The 15660-nt window shown below is 37.6% G+C and overlaps 1 non-coding gene across 1 annotated transcript; it reads right to left on the bottom strand.

Annotated features, from left to right (window-relative positions):
- Window positions 1-6969: 6969 nt before the first annotated feature.
- On the bottom strand, window positions 6970-7041 carry TRNAR-UCU (transfer RNA arginine (anticodon UCU)). Its single transcript has one exon. It is a non-coding gene; the product is annotated as a tRNA-Arg (tRNA).
- Between the last annotated feature and the right edge of the window lie 8619 nt (window positions 7042-15660).

Genomic DNA, 15660 nt, shown 5'->3' on the forward strand with positions numbered 1-15660 from the left:
CCATAGCCCAAAGTCGTATCTCTTTGGTTAATAAAATCCAAAAGGTTTATCGATCCCAAGGGGTACAGATCCATAATAGACATATAGAGATTATTATACGCCAAGTAACATCAAAAGTGCGGGTTTCCGAAGATGGAATGTCTAATGTTTTTTCGCCTGGGGAATTAATCGGACTATTGCGAGCGGAACGAGCAGGACGAGCTTTGGATGAATCGATCTATTATCGGGCAATCTTATTGGGAATAACAAGGGCTTCCCTGAATACCCAAAGTTTCATATCTGAAGCAAGTTTTCAAGAAACTGCTCGAGTTTTAGCAAAAGCTGCCCTACGAGGTCGCATTGATTGGTTGAAAGGCTTGAAAGAAAACGTAGTTCTGGGGGGGGATTATACCTGTTGGTACCGGATTCCAAAAATTTGTGCATCGTTCCCCACAAGACAAGAACCTTTATTTCGAAATAAAAAAAAAAAATCTATTCGCGTCGGAAATGAGAGATTTTTTGTTTCTCCATACAGAATTAGTTTCTTCAGATTCTGACGTAACAAACAATTTTTATGAGACATAAGAACCCCCATAAAAATATTTTTTACTTTACTAGACTTTTGAACTTAGAACACTAACAGGTCAAATTTTAGATTTTTAAGATTTTTATTTTAATAAGTAAAACAAGTCAGTTAATTCATTAAGGTGGTTATGTTTATACCATGTATCAATGGCCAACTCTTATCTTAGTACAAGGTTCTCTCGGAACAATTATTATTTATTTCAAGCTATTTCGGATCTTTCTTAATCTTCAAAAAGAACTAAATTCCGTAATGGAATGGTAGGATTAAAAAAAAGGAAGTGTGGAAAAAATGACAAGAAGATATTGGAACATTAATTTGAAAGAGATGATAGAAGCAGGAGTTCATTTTGGTCATGGTATTAAGAAATGGAATCCTAAAATGGCCCCTTACATTTCGGCAAAGCGTAAAGGTACTCATATTATAAATCTCGCTAGAACGGCTCGTTTTTTATCAGAAGCTTGTGATTTAGTTTTTGATGCAGCAAGTCAGGGAAAAAGTTTCTTAATTGTTGGTACCAAAAAAAGAGCAACAGATTTAGTAGCATCAGCTGCAATAAGGGCTCGTTGTCATTATGTTAATAAAAAGTGGTTCAGTGGTATGTTAACGAATTGGTCGATTACGAAAACTAGACTTTCTCAATTTAGAGACTTAAGAGCAGAAGAAAAAATGGGAAAATTCCACCATCTCCCAAAAAGAGATGTGGCAATCTTGAAGAGAAAATTATCTACTTTGCAAAGGTATCTCGGCGGGATCAAATATATGACGAGATTGCCAGACATTGTGATCGTCCTTGATCAGCAAAAAGAGTATATAGCTCTTCGGGAATGTGCCATTTTGGGGATTCCTACTATTTCTTTAGTCGATACAAATTGTGACCCGGATCTCGCGAATATATCGATTCCAGCCAACGATGACACTATGACTTCAATTCGATTGATTCTTAACAAATTAGTATTTTCAATTTGTGAGGGCCGTTCTCTCTATATAAGAAATCGTTGATTAAGAATATATAGTGAATTCTTGGGCAACTGCGTAAATTTATGGAATCACTTACTTTACTATATCTTTTTTTTTGCATAGAATTTTTTTTGCATAGAAAAAAGAAGGGGAATATTGATATATATTAGAGGGTATTGATATATATTATGATCTGATGTGCTTTCTTGGTATCCTAAATATAAGATTAATACTTCAAGTTGCTGAGTTGAGAAAGAGATGGTTGAATCAAAAGAATTCCTTTTTTGAAGTTCAATTTTTATCAGAGGACAATATGAATATTATACCTTGTTCCATTAAAACACTCAAGGGGTTATACGATATATCGGGTGTAGAAGTAGGCCAACACTTCTATTGGCAAATAGGAGGTTTCCAAATTCATGCCCAAGTACTCATCACTTCTTGGGTCGTAATTACTATCTTGCTAGGTTCAGTTGTCATAGCTGTTCGGAATCCACAAACCATCCCGACCGACGGTCAGAATTTTTTTGAATATGTCCTTGAGTTTATTCGAGACTTGAGCAAAACTCAGATTGGAGAAGAATATGGTCCCTGGGTTCCCTTTATTGGAACTATGTTCCTTTTTATTTTTGTTTCGAATTGGTCGGGTGCTCTTTTACCTTGGAAAATTATAGAGTTACCCCATGGGGAATTAGCAGCGCCCACGAATGATATAAATACTACTGTTGCTTTAGCTTTACTCACGTCAGCGGCATATTTTTATGCTGGTCTTAGCAAAAAAGGATTGAGCTATTTCGAGAAATATATTAAACCAACTCCAATCCTTTTACCAATTAACATCCTAGAAGATTTCACAAAACCATTATCGCTTAGCTTTCGACTTTTCGGGAATATATTGGCGGATGAATTAGTCGTTGTTGTTCTTGTTTCTTTAGTCCCCTTAGTAATCCCTATACCGGTCATGTTTCTTGGATTATTTACAAGCGGTATTCAAGCTCTTATTTTTGCAACATTAGCCGCAGCCTATATAGGTGAATCCATGGAGGGTCATCATTGAATTGACTCTTTTTGGAAATAGTATTTTTTTTTTTTGCAGCTTAGCTCAATTCATGCATGGTTCCAGATAATCTGCTTGGTTGCAAAAAAATAGTTAGAAATGCGTATGAATATATAGCCTAGAGTTGTAGGAGAGAGAATAGAATAGACTATATTATGGAATTTTCAAAGTATATATGCATTAAGGAGGGTGGAGTCAGGCTAGATCTATACTATAATATCCTTAATGTCTATAAGTGGAGTCCTCTTTTATGCAGGTTTCCACTTTAAGCAATGATTTTAGAATCCGATTCAATAGAAAATGAGAAAATATGCAAACAAAATAGAAGAAACAAATGTATATATATAGGATATTATATTATATATTCCTAGGTTAGATTCATTATCTAATCCGATATATGGATATGGAATTCCCTTCTATGTAGTTCGGACAATTCACATTATCATTTCAATTTGATTTCAATTTGTACTTTTTAGTTACTTTACTTCTCCCCAATAGAGCTTAGAAGTAAGAATTTATTGGTTGATTGTATCCTTAACCATTTCTTTTTTTTGACACGAGGAACTACTCACCATGAATCCACTAATTGCTGCTGCTTCTGTTATTGCTGCTGGATTGGCCGTAGGGCTTGCTTCTATTGGACCTGGAGTTGGTCAAGGTACTGCTGCAGGACAAGCTGTAGAAGGTATTGCGAGACAGCCAGAAGCAGAAGGTAAAATACGAGGTACTTTATTGCTTAGTCTAGCTTTTATGGAAGCTTTAACAATTTATGGACTAGTTGTGGCACTAGCGCTTTTATTTGCGAACCCTTTTGTTTAATCTTAAAAAAAAAATTCTTTCGATTTCGATTAGATACTTTTTTCTTTTTTTAGTAAATTGGTATTTGCTTCCACAATTCCAATTATATCAATACTTTATTTAATTTACTCCTATTTATTACTCCTGGAATTATCTATTTATCGGGACAGATAATACCCCATTCTAGGAAGGGCTGAGTTGAGTATTATTAATTTAGAAGATATGCTCACCTTCTTATTTCCCGTCCTTAGTTTAGGAAAGTGGAAAGTTTTTTCCTTTTATTTTAGGAATTTTGGGAACAGAACATTTCAACAAAGGAAGTCTTTCACCGGTCAAACAAGACGTAAGACTTAATCTAAAAGAAATTACTAGATTGAATCTATTTGCATTAAAAAAACCGATCAAAAAAGGGCGAGCGAAGTAAGTGATCGAAAAACTTTGTTCTTTGTTCGTCCTATCTATAAGAGGAGAGCATATGAAAAATGTAACCCATTCTTTCGTTTTTTTAGCTCACTGGCCATCCGCTGGCAGTTTCGGGCTTAATACCGATATTTTAGCAACAAATCTAATAAATCTAACTGTAGTGGTTGGTGTTTTGATTTTTTTTGGAAAGGGAGTGTGTGCGAGTTGTCTATTTCAAGAATAGATTGGATCTATCCGGCTGCACTTTATAATATTTTTTAGTATTTTTCGGATAAATAAGAAAAGGGTGCACGATCTCGACGAATTACTTCTGAATAAATTCAGAAATCATATGGAAGAACCATAGCATTTCGCGACTCATTGGTAAATCAACTTTGATTCTCTATAAACCAAGAATGTGAGACCATTAACACGGTTAAAGCTAAACTGCTTGAAGTCCAGGCAAAAAGAGGTACTCTTTCTACAACTATATTAGTATTAGTACCAATTTAAACGGGAAATAGCTAATGTAAAATTTATCTGATATAGAACACTCATATCGATAAAATGGTTTGAACTATTTACTAGAAAAAAAAGGGGGCACCCTGCCCTTTTTTAACCAATGCCGAATCGACGACCTATGTATAAAAAAGAGAAATTTTTTGGATTTGAAGAAAAAAAAAATAAAAAAGAATTCTATTAATTTTCATTTTCCATTTATTTAGTTAGTTTTTCTTAATGAAATTGAAATTATTAACTAGAGGGCAAATAAAAATAAAGAAACAACTTTGCTGACCATGATATATTTTTATCTAGGCGGAAGAGTCCTCTTAATATTTATCTAGTCTTATATAGGTTTCGGTATATTGAAATATAAACATAAAAAAGAAGATAGAGGATAGGCTCATTACTTAAAAAAAAGATATGGAAATAGCTATAGAAAAAAAAAAAGGAGCGTGAGAGCCAAATGAATCGAAAGATTCATGTTTGGTTCGGGAAGAGATCATAAAAGTTGTAAACTTACAAAATAATCTACTTTCATTAAAAGATTTATTAGATAATCGAAAACAGAGGATCTTGAGTACTATTCGAAATTCAGAAGAATTGCGTAGAGGGACCATTGAGCAACTCGAAAAAGCTCGGATTCGATTACAGAAAGTCGAACTAGAAGCGGATGAGTATCGAATGAATGGATACTCTGAGATAGAACGAGAAAAAGCAAATTTGATTAATGCTACTTCTATTAGTTTGGAACAATTGGAAAAGTCTAAAAACGAAACCCTTTATTTTGAAAAACAAAGGGCAATGAATCAGGTCCGACAGCGGGTTTTCCAACAGGCCGTACAAGGAGCTCTAGGAACTCTGAATAGTTGTTTGAATACCGAGTTACATTTCCGTACGATTCGTGCTAATATTGGCATTCTCGGGTCCCTGGAATGGAAGAAATAATTAAATTAATTAGGCCTTGAACTTCTACTTTCGTTTAGAATTTAGGCATTATTTTTCCCCTTGCTTCCGAAAAAAGAGTCAAGAAACACTAATGGCAACCCTTCGAGTCGACGAAATTCATAAAATTCTCCGCGAACGTATTGAACAATATAATAGGAAAGTAGGGATTGAGAATATAGGTCGCGTAGTTCAAGTGGGGGATGGGATTGCTCGTATTATAGGTCTTGGTGAAATAATGTCAGGTGAATTAGTCGAATTTGCAGAAGGTACTAGGGGTATTGCTCTGAATTTGGAATCCAAAAATGTTGGGATTGTATTAATGGGCGATGGGTTGATGATACAAGAGGGAAGTTTTGTAAAAGCAACAGGAAGAATTGCTCAGATACCCGTGAGTGAGGCTTACTTGGGTCGTGTTGTAAATGCTCTGGCTAAACCTATTGATGGGAAAGGCGAAATTATAGCTTCCGAATCTCGCTTAATTGAATCTCCTGCTCCAAGTATAATTTCCAGGCGTTCCGTATACGAACCTCTTCAAACAGGGCTTATTGCTATCGATTCGATGATCCCTATAGGGCGCGGTCAGCGAGAGTTAATTATTGGGGACAGACAGACTGGCAAAACAGCAGTAGCCACAGATACAATTCTCAATCAAAAAGGGCAAGGTGTAATATGTGTTTATGTAGCTATCGGTCAAAGAGCATCCTCCGTAGCTCAAGTAGTAACTACTTTCCATGAGGAGGGGGCCATGGAATACACTATTGTAGTAGCTGAAATGGCGGATTCACCTGCTACATTACAATACCTCGCTCCTTATACGGGAGCAGCCCTGGCTGAGTATTTTATGTACCGCGAACGGCATACTTTAATAATTTATGATGATCTCTCCAAACAGGCACAAGCTTATCGCCAAATGTCCCTTCTATTAAGAAGACCTCCCGGACGTGAGGCTTATCCAGGGGATGTTTTTTATTTGCATTCACGCCTTTTAGAAAGAGCCGCTAAATTAAATTCTCTTTTAGGCGAAGGAAGTATGACCGCTTTACCAATAGTTGAGACTCAATCTGGAGACGTTTCCGCCTATATTCCTACTAATGTAATCTCCATTACAGATGGACAAATATTCTTATCTGCGGATCTATTCAATGCCGGAATTCGACCCGCTATTAATGTGGGTATTTCTGTTTCCAGAGTAGGATCCGCGGCTCAAATTAAAGCCATGAAACAAGTAGCTGGCAAATCAAAATTGGAACTAGCGCAATTCGCAGAGTTACAAGCCTTTGCACAATTCGCCTCTGCTCTCGATAAAACAAGTCAGAATCAATTGGCAAGGGGTCGACGATTAAGGGAATTGCTTAAACAATCCCAGGCAAATCCTCTCCCAGTGGAAGAGCAGATAGCTACTATTTATACCGGAACAAGAGGATATCTTGATTCGTTAGAAATTGAACAGGTAAATAAATTTCTGGATGAGTTACGTAAACATCTAAAAGATACTAAACCTCAATTCCAAGAAATTATATCTTCTAGCAAGACATTCACCGAGCAAGCGGAAATCCTTTTGAAGGAAGCTATTCAGGAACAGCTGGAACGGTTTTCTCTTCAGTAACAAATAAATTTTGCATGTCTACTCTTGTTAGTAGAATAGGAATCGTTGAGAAAGCTTTTTCATTTGAATCATGCAAAAAAGTTTTCTTTGTTTTTAGTTTAGTATAGTTATTTAAAGAATAGATAGAAATAAGATTGCGTCCAATAGGATTTGAACCTATACCAAAGGTTTAGAAGACCTCTGTCCTATCCATTAGACAATGGACGCTTTTCTTTCATATTTTATTCTTTCTTTTATTTTTTTGCTTCTTCCGAGAAAAAACTGTTAGACCAAAACTCTTTTAGGAAATCAAAAAATCCAGATACAAATGCATGATGTATATATTATATCATGCATATATCATAAAGAAGGAGTATGGAGGCGGTAGTGGGAATCGAACCCGCAACCCCAAGGTTATGAGCCTTATGAGCTACCAAACTGCTCTATACTCTTAAACTAAAGAGGGGTAACTAGTGGATAAAAGAGGGTTGGATACGCCCCTCTACCAATATCTATACAAATAGAATAGTCCATTTATACAGAATGGTAAAGAGGGCTCCTCTATGATTATCAATTCCAGAAATCCATACAAATACGAAAGGGTATTTTATCCTTACCAACTGGATCTTGTTGCACCCGGTAACAAACATTCATAAACCATTTCTCGAAGTACGTGTCCGGATAGCCCAAAATGTCGATAGTTAGCTCTAGGTCTTCCGGTCAAAAAACAACGTCGATGAAGGCGTGTAGGTGCACTATTACGCGGTAGGGATTGCAATTTTTCTCGCATTTTCGTTTTTTCACTCAAACTCAAGGGAGAAACTTTGCTTCTTATCTTTTTTTTTAAAGATTGACGAATCAAATGATATTTCTGTTCTAATTTCTGCCGCTTCTTCTCCCTCTGAATCAAACTTTTTTTTGCCATAATGTGTCGTTGCTATTATTACCAAGTATACGGTTCTAATCCTAGATGGAAAAATAAATAGAAAAAGAAATCTAAAAAGGCAGATCCTCCCTCTCTATCAAGAGTAATGAACTAGGTGCTGATACAGTACAAAAAAACAAACTAAATTAACCAAACTTGCCTGATGTTGAGGCAATCAAGAAAGCTGCATAAGTGAATATATAACCCACGGAAAAGTGAGCTAATCCAACCAATCTTGCTTGCACAATGGAAAGAGCCACGGGCTTATCTCTCCAGCGAATTAAATTAGCTAAAGGTGTGCGTTCATGAGCCCATGCTAAAGTCTCAATTAATTCCTGCCAATACCCCCGCCAGGAAATTAAGAACATAAATCCAGTAGCCCAAACAAGATGTCCAAATAAGAACATCCACGCCCATACCGATAAACTATTCATCCCAAAAGGATTATATCCATTGATAAGTTGTGAAGAGTTTAACCATAGGTAATCTCTTAACCATCCCATCAAATAAGTGGAGGATTCATTAAATTGTGAAACGTTGCCCTGCCATAATGTGATATGTTTCCAATGCCAATAAAAAGTAACCCACCCAATGGTATTTAACATCCAGAAAACTGCCAAATAAAATGCGTCCCAAGCAGAAATATCACAAGTACCGCCGCGCCCTGGGCCGTCACAAGGAAAACTATATCCAAAATCCTTTTTATCTGGCATTAATTTGGAACCGCGTGCATCTAAAGCGCCCTTTACTAAAATCAATGTAGTTGTATGCAAACCTAGAGCAATAGCATGATGAACCAAGAAATCCCCAGGTCCTATTGTTAAGAAAAGCGAATTACTATTCTCATTAACAGCATTCAACCATCCGGGCAACCATAGGCTTCGACCCGCATTGAAAGCGGGGCCATTCGTTGAAGATAAGAGTATATCGAACCCATATGTCGTCTTGCCATGAGCAGATTGTATCCATTGGGCAAATATAGGTTCGATCAAGATTTGCTTTTCTGGAGTACCAAAAGCAAGCATGACGTCGTTATGAACATAAAGGCCCAAGGTATGGAATCCTAGAAAGAGGCTAGCCCAACTTAAATGAGATATGATAGCTTCTTTATGGTCTAACATTCTTGCCAATACATTATCCTCATTCTGTTCCGGATTGTAATCCCTAATGAAAAAAATAGCTCCATGAGCAAAAGCCCCTGTCATGATGAACCCTGCAATATATTGGTGATGAGTATATAAAGCAGCTTGAGTAGTAAAGTCTTGTGCTATGAATGCATAAGGAGGTAAAGAGTACATATGTTGAGCTACTAAGGAAGTAATAACCCCTAAAGAAGCTAGAGCAAGACCTAACTGAAAATGAATCGAATTGTTGATTGTGTCATAAAGGCCCTTATGCCCACGCCCTAATCGACCCCCCGGAGGAGTATGCGCTTCTAAAAGATCTTTAATACTGTGCCCAATTCCGAAGTTAGTTCGATACATGTGACCGGCAATGAGAAAAATAAATGCAATAGCTAAATGATGGTGAGCCATATCGGTCAGCCACAAACTTTGTGTTTGTGGATGGAATCCCCCAAGAAGAGTTAGAATGGCAGTTCCCGCTCCTTGAGCGGTACCAAATAAATGATTACTCGAATCAGGGTTTTGGGCATAAAGATTCCATTGACCCGTCAAAAGGGGTCCCAACCCCTGGGGATAGGGTAATACATCTAAGAAATTATTCCATCGAACGTACTCCCCCCTGGATGCGGGAATAGCAACATGAACTAAATGTCCTGTCCAAGCCAAAGAACTTACCCCGAAAAGTCCTGACAAATGATGATTGAGACGAGATTCCGCGTTTTTGAACCACGAAAGGCTTGGTTTCCATTTGGGTTGTAGATGTAACCAACCCGCTATTAAGGACAGCGTAGAAAGAAATAATAGAAAAAGAGCTCCAGTATAAAGATCCTCATTGGTGCGTAATCCTATTGTATACCACCACTGATAAACTCCAGAATAAGCAATATTCACTGGACCAGCAGCACCTCCTCGAGTAAAGGCTTCCACAGCGGGTTGACCAAAATGAGGATCCCAAATCGCATGAGCAATAGGTCTTACGTGTAAAGGATCCTGTATCCATGATTCAAAATTTCCTTGCCAAGCTACATGAAACAGATTTCCGGACGTCCATAGAAAGATTATTGCTAATTGCCCAAAGTGAGAAGCAAAAATGTTCTGATAAAGACGTTCTTCAGTAATATCATCATGACTTTCGAAATCATGTGCGGTAGCAATACCAAACCAAATACGACGAGTAGTGGGGTCCTGAGCTAAGCCTTGGCTAAACCTGGGAAATCTTAATTCCATAATGCCTTTCAAATCCTCCTAGCCACTATCCTACTGCAATAATTCTCGCTAAGAAGAATGCCCATGTCGTGGCAATTCCACCCAGAAGGTAATGGGTTACTCCTACAGCGCGTCCTTGTATAATGCTCAAGGCTCTAGGCTGAGTAGCAGGAGCAACTTTTAATTTGTTATGAGCCCAAACGATAGATTCAATGAGTTCTTGCCAATAACCACGGCCGCTGAATAAAAACATTAAACTGAAGGCCCAGACAAAATGAGCACCTAAGAAAAAAAGACCATATGCAGATAATGAAGAACCATAAGACTGAATGACTTGCGATGCCTGTGCCCACAAGAAATCTCGAAGCCACCCATTAATCGTAATGGAACTCTGTGCAAAGTTTCCCCCTGTAATATGAGTTACCACCCCTTGATCACTTATAGTACCCCAAACATCCGACTGCATTTTCCAACTGAAATGGAAAATGACTACCGAAATTGCATTGTACATCCAGAATAAACCTAAGAAAACATGATCCCAGGCGGATACTTGACATGTTCCCCCTCGGCCAGGCCCATCGCAAGGAAAGCGAAAACCTAGATTTGCTTTATCGGGTATCAAACGGGAACTCCGAGCAAATAAAACACCTTTCAAAAGTATTAATACAGTCACATGTATGGTAAATGCATGAATGTGATGGACTAAAAAATCTGCGGTTCCTAATGGAATAGGTAACAAAGCCACTTTGCCACCTACTGCTACTAACTCGCCGCCTCCCCACGTTAAGCTAGTACTTGTTGTTGCACCAGGAGCTGTTACGCCAGGCGCAGTAGCATGGATATTTTGTACCCATTGAGCAAAGATAGGTTGTAATTGTATGGCAGTATCCGAAAACATATCTTGTGGACGGCCTAAAGCACTCATGGTATCATTATGAATGTACAAGCCAAAACTGTGAAAACCTAGAAATATACATACCCAGTTAAGGTGGGATATGATTGCATCGCGGTGTCTAAGGACGCGATCTAATAGATCGTTGTATCGAGTAGTTGGATCATAGTCTCTTACCATAAAAATTGCTGCATGTGCAGCAGCACCGACTATTAGAAATCCGCCAATCCACATGTGGTGTGTGAACAAGGAAAGTTGTGTACCATAGTCAGTAGCTAGGTATGGATAGGGAGGCATAGAATACATATGATGAGCTACAACAATGGTTGTAGAGCCTAGCATAGCTAGGTTAAGAGATAATTGAGCATGCCATGACGTTGTTAAGATTTCATAAAGACCCTTATGGCCTTGTCCTGTAAATGGGCCCTTGTGAGCCTCCAAAATATCTTTAAGTCCATGGCCAATACCCCAATTGGTCCTATACATATGACCTGCGATTAGGAAAAGAATAGCAATAGCTAAATGATGGTGCGCAATATCGGTCAGCCAGAGACCACCGGTTACTGGATCTAGTCCTCCGCGAAAAGTCAGAAATTCTGCGTATTTGGACCAATTTAAAGTGAAAAAAGGGGTTGCTCCTTCGGCAAAACTAGGATAAAGTTGAGCCAAAAGGTCCCGATTCAAGATAAATTCATGAGGAAGTGGTATCTCTTTAGGATCCACCCCAGCGTCAAGAAATTGGTTAATTGGTAAAGATACATGAATTTGGTGCCCCGCCCAAGAAAGAGACCCAAGTCCTAATAATCCCGCTAAGTGGTGATTCAACATGGATTCTACATCTTGGAACCAGGCCAATTTGGGAGCGGCTTTGTGATAATGGAACCAACCAGCAAAAAGCATTAACGCTGCAAAAATCAATGCACCAATTGCAGTACAATAGAGTTGTAATTCACTAGTTATTCCAGATGCTCGCCAAAGCTGAAAAAAACCAGAGGTTATTTGGATTCCTCGGAAACCCCCGCCTACATCACCATTCAATATTTCTTGCCCTACTATAGGCCAAACTACCTGAGCACTGGGTCCAATGTGTGTAGGATCACTTAGCCATGCTTCATAATTGGAAAAACGGGCGCCATGAAAGTACATGCCACTCAACCAAAGAAAGATAATGGAAAGTTGCCCGAAATGAGCACTAAAGACTTTTCGAGAAATCTCCTCCAAATCACCAGTATGACTATCGAAATCGTGAGCATCAGCATGTAGGTTCCAGATCCAAGTGGTAGTATCAGGGCCCTTAGCTAGTGTTCTTGAGAAATGGCCGGGTCTGGCCCATTCCTCAAAAGATGTTTTTACAGGATCCCTATCCACAACAATTTTTACTTCTGGTTCCGGCGAACGAATAATCATTAAGTCCTCCTCTTTCCGGACAAGACATACAAAGAGACCCGCCAACTGTCTTTTTAGTGAATCTTTGAAAGATATATATTTTGAAAGATAGATTTTGAAAGATAGATTTTGAAAGATAGATATTGTGATTAGTTCTTTTCTTTACTATCTACCATCCTTCTATTTTTTTTTTAGTTATTCACTGGAGCAATTATATATTGAAGTCAATCCGAGGCAAGTGTTCGGGTCTATTATGACATAAAGATTAGGTGCCTAACGGACATTGTTTATCTTGAAAAACAAATATTTCTCGACGTAAGAAAAAAATCTTTTTTATTTTTAATTTAAGAAACTAGTGTATTTTTTTTGAGGGCATAAGCTCCTATCTATATCTACTTTCCTTGAGCATAATATAGGGTTTTTTATTTGATTCTAAATTCCAAGATAACTCATTAGAATTATTAATAAGATGGTCCTAATATATTAGCAATATTTAGATTGCCCCCTCTTTTTATTCACTTTATTACTTCTATTCTAGACCCTATCCCTATGGTTTATTCTTATGAAATATCATATAAAATAGAAGGTATAAGAAATGGATATAATGAAATTCTTGATTCGATCTTACGACCTAATTTATTTGATTAATGGATCAACAACCAAACCACCCATTTTATGAAAAAGAAGGAGCATGGTCTTATTCAAATTCAAAGCGCTTCGTAATCTTCAACCAGTTCTGTGCTTCAATATAATTTCCCGGAGTAAGCGCTATAGCTTGTTTCCAATATTCAGCAGCTTGATCAAACCAAGCTTCCGCAATTTCCGAATCACCCTGTAGAATGGCCTGTTCTCCTCGGTCGGAATAGGAAGTTCCTTCCCTTAGAACCGTACTTGAGAGTTTCCTACCTCATACGGCTCAGAAATTGCTATCTGAATTTCCCCTATCTTAACTGAATTCGATTTATCAAAAATCGATCCAATTTGTTCTTGGGTTAAGCAGAAGAAATTAATTACCTAAGTTTCAAACCCTAATTTTTATCAATAATCAGTTTGATCTTTTTTCCCACCTTCAGAAGAATGAAGCATAGATAGATATAGAGCCTTCGTTCAAATTTTCTGAGAGGTAACTATCCCGGTTTCATATATGAAATCTCTATAGAATCCTTGAAAAAGACTTTTTTCCATAAGAAAGAAAAAAGAACTTACTATCTTTGGGATCTGATACTACACCGCTGCTTAATCCCTTAGTGGATCGGCTCTATTACATAAGCGGATTCCTAAATTTTGCCCCATATCATGGGATAAGTAAGCAGTTTTTTTTAGTTGTATCGACCCAGTCGCTCACTAATTGATCTTTACGGTGCTTTCTCTATCAATTTGAGAAACTTTATCCATAGAGTAGTAGTATAGGCCATACTTTCTTCGTTTTTTGATTCTCGTGAAGTGTCCTTCCTTCCTACAGCTGATAGGGAAAAATCGTTGTTTTTACGATCCCTATGTAGAAAGCCCTTTTTTTCTAGTATTTACTAGAAAATTTGATCCTCTCTTTTTTTTTTTTCTTTCTATAGTGGAGATAGTCGCACGTAATGACAGATCACGGCCATATTATTAAAAGCTTGCGGTAAGAAGGGGTTTCGTTCTAGTGCCCGGAAATAATATTCCAAAGCCTTTGTATGCTCTCCATTGCTTGTGTGTATAAGGCCTATGTTATAGAGTATATAACTTCGATCATAGGGATCGATTTCTAGTCGCGTAGCTTCATAATAATTTTGCAAAGCTTCCGCATAATTTCCTTCGGATTGAGCCAACATCCGTTACGGTCGTTCATTCTATTCAAAAAATCTCCGTTCCAAAACCGTACATGAGGTTTTCATCTCATACGGCTCCTCCCTTCTGTACATAATAGTACTAAGCGAAATAATCTATAGAATCAAAATAGAATTAGTCCCGTCTCATTATGAACCGAAAGGGGCTGGTATTTTTCCAAGAAATCTCTAGCCAACCTTCCCACAAGAGGTTTTTCTTAACACCAATGAATTCTATTAATGCTAGAGGAAAACGATAGCTCCAATAATTTCTTTGTTCTCAACGCCTCCTATTTAGAGGAATTAGCTACTTCAACGATCTTTGATGGTTATAGGGGTATCCAAAGTACAAACCTGATGGTTGTTTGTTATCCCAACCATTCTTCCCAGCCCTGATACCGATCAGGAAAGGGGTAATTTCTAACAAAGTTTTTCTCTTGTTGATTCCTATTTCTAGGTGTAGTGCTTTTCTCCCCTATGCTGCCTACGGATACTAATAGAGTAGGATTGGCCTGTAATCCATACCATACCATATCCTGTAGGTGTAACCTTTCGCTCAATACTCAAATCTACAATTGAAGTATCTGAAGCCGCATCAATCGAGGATACACGACGGAAGGAATTGTTAGTTCGCCTCACCTTCCCGAAGCGTGGGTTTGTTTGCTTTACAAATTTGGTTCTCTCTATGCCAACCCCCCTCTCTTTTTCGTAAGACTGAGGTATAGGTAGGGCTAAAAAAAAGCAAAAAAAAGAGTCAAATCGCACCATCTCTATAATAAGTAAATGCCTTTTTTTCTCCTGAGGTTGTCGGAATTATTCGCAATAAAATATTGGCTACAATTGAGGAGGTCTTATCAATGAAATTTCCATTTCCACGGGATCTAGGCATAATTCCCAACCCATTCTATATAGAATTGTTTTCATTCCTTCACAAAATAACATAAAAACAAACACATTCGATTCTTATAATTATAAATAGATTGATCCATATGCTCTACTCTAAATCCATATGCTTTAAATGGATAAGAGAGATATGGATTTTCCGCTCAGCTCAAATTGTATCCTTTTCCTTCTGCTTGGACACGAAGAGATATGAAATATTTGACTAAGACTGGATTTCATTCCACTTTCCTATTTCTGAACAACAACTTATGTTATCAACTATTTCGTGTTTTCAAAGTTATTAATTGTCTCATACCCTATTTTTGATTTCGATAGTATGGTGTAGCGTATCTTATGCAAACGGAATTCTAAGGTTTCTTTATTTTATTATGCAATAAGAAGAATTCTTCCATTTTCTTTTTCTTTAGTTGCGGGAAAACCCAAATTAAAACTTTTATTTTATAGCGAGCGCAATTTCTAGTAAAAAATCCTGTATCCTTCCACTTAGATCAAAAGGAATTTTTCCAATAGAACTATGGAACCCCCGAGTGGTTGCGGTTGTACCTGTACTGCAGGAATAAGAAAACTCGCTATTCACTCAGTTTATTTTCCATAATAAGTTATGTA

The sequence above is a fragment of the Triticum urartu genome, unplaced genomic scaffold, assembly GCF_056163025.1.
Source record: "Triticum urartu cultivar PI428250 unplaced genomic scaffold, HENAU_Tu73 scaffold2, whole genome shotgun sequence".
NCBI classification, from domain to species: Eukaryota; Viridiplantae; Streptophyta; class Magnoliopsida; order Poales; family Poaceae; genus Triticum; species Triticum urartu.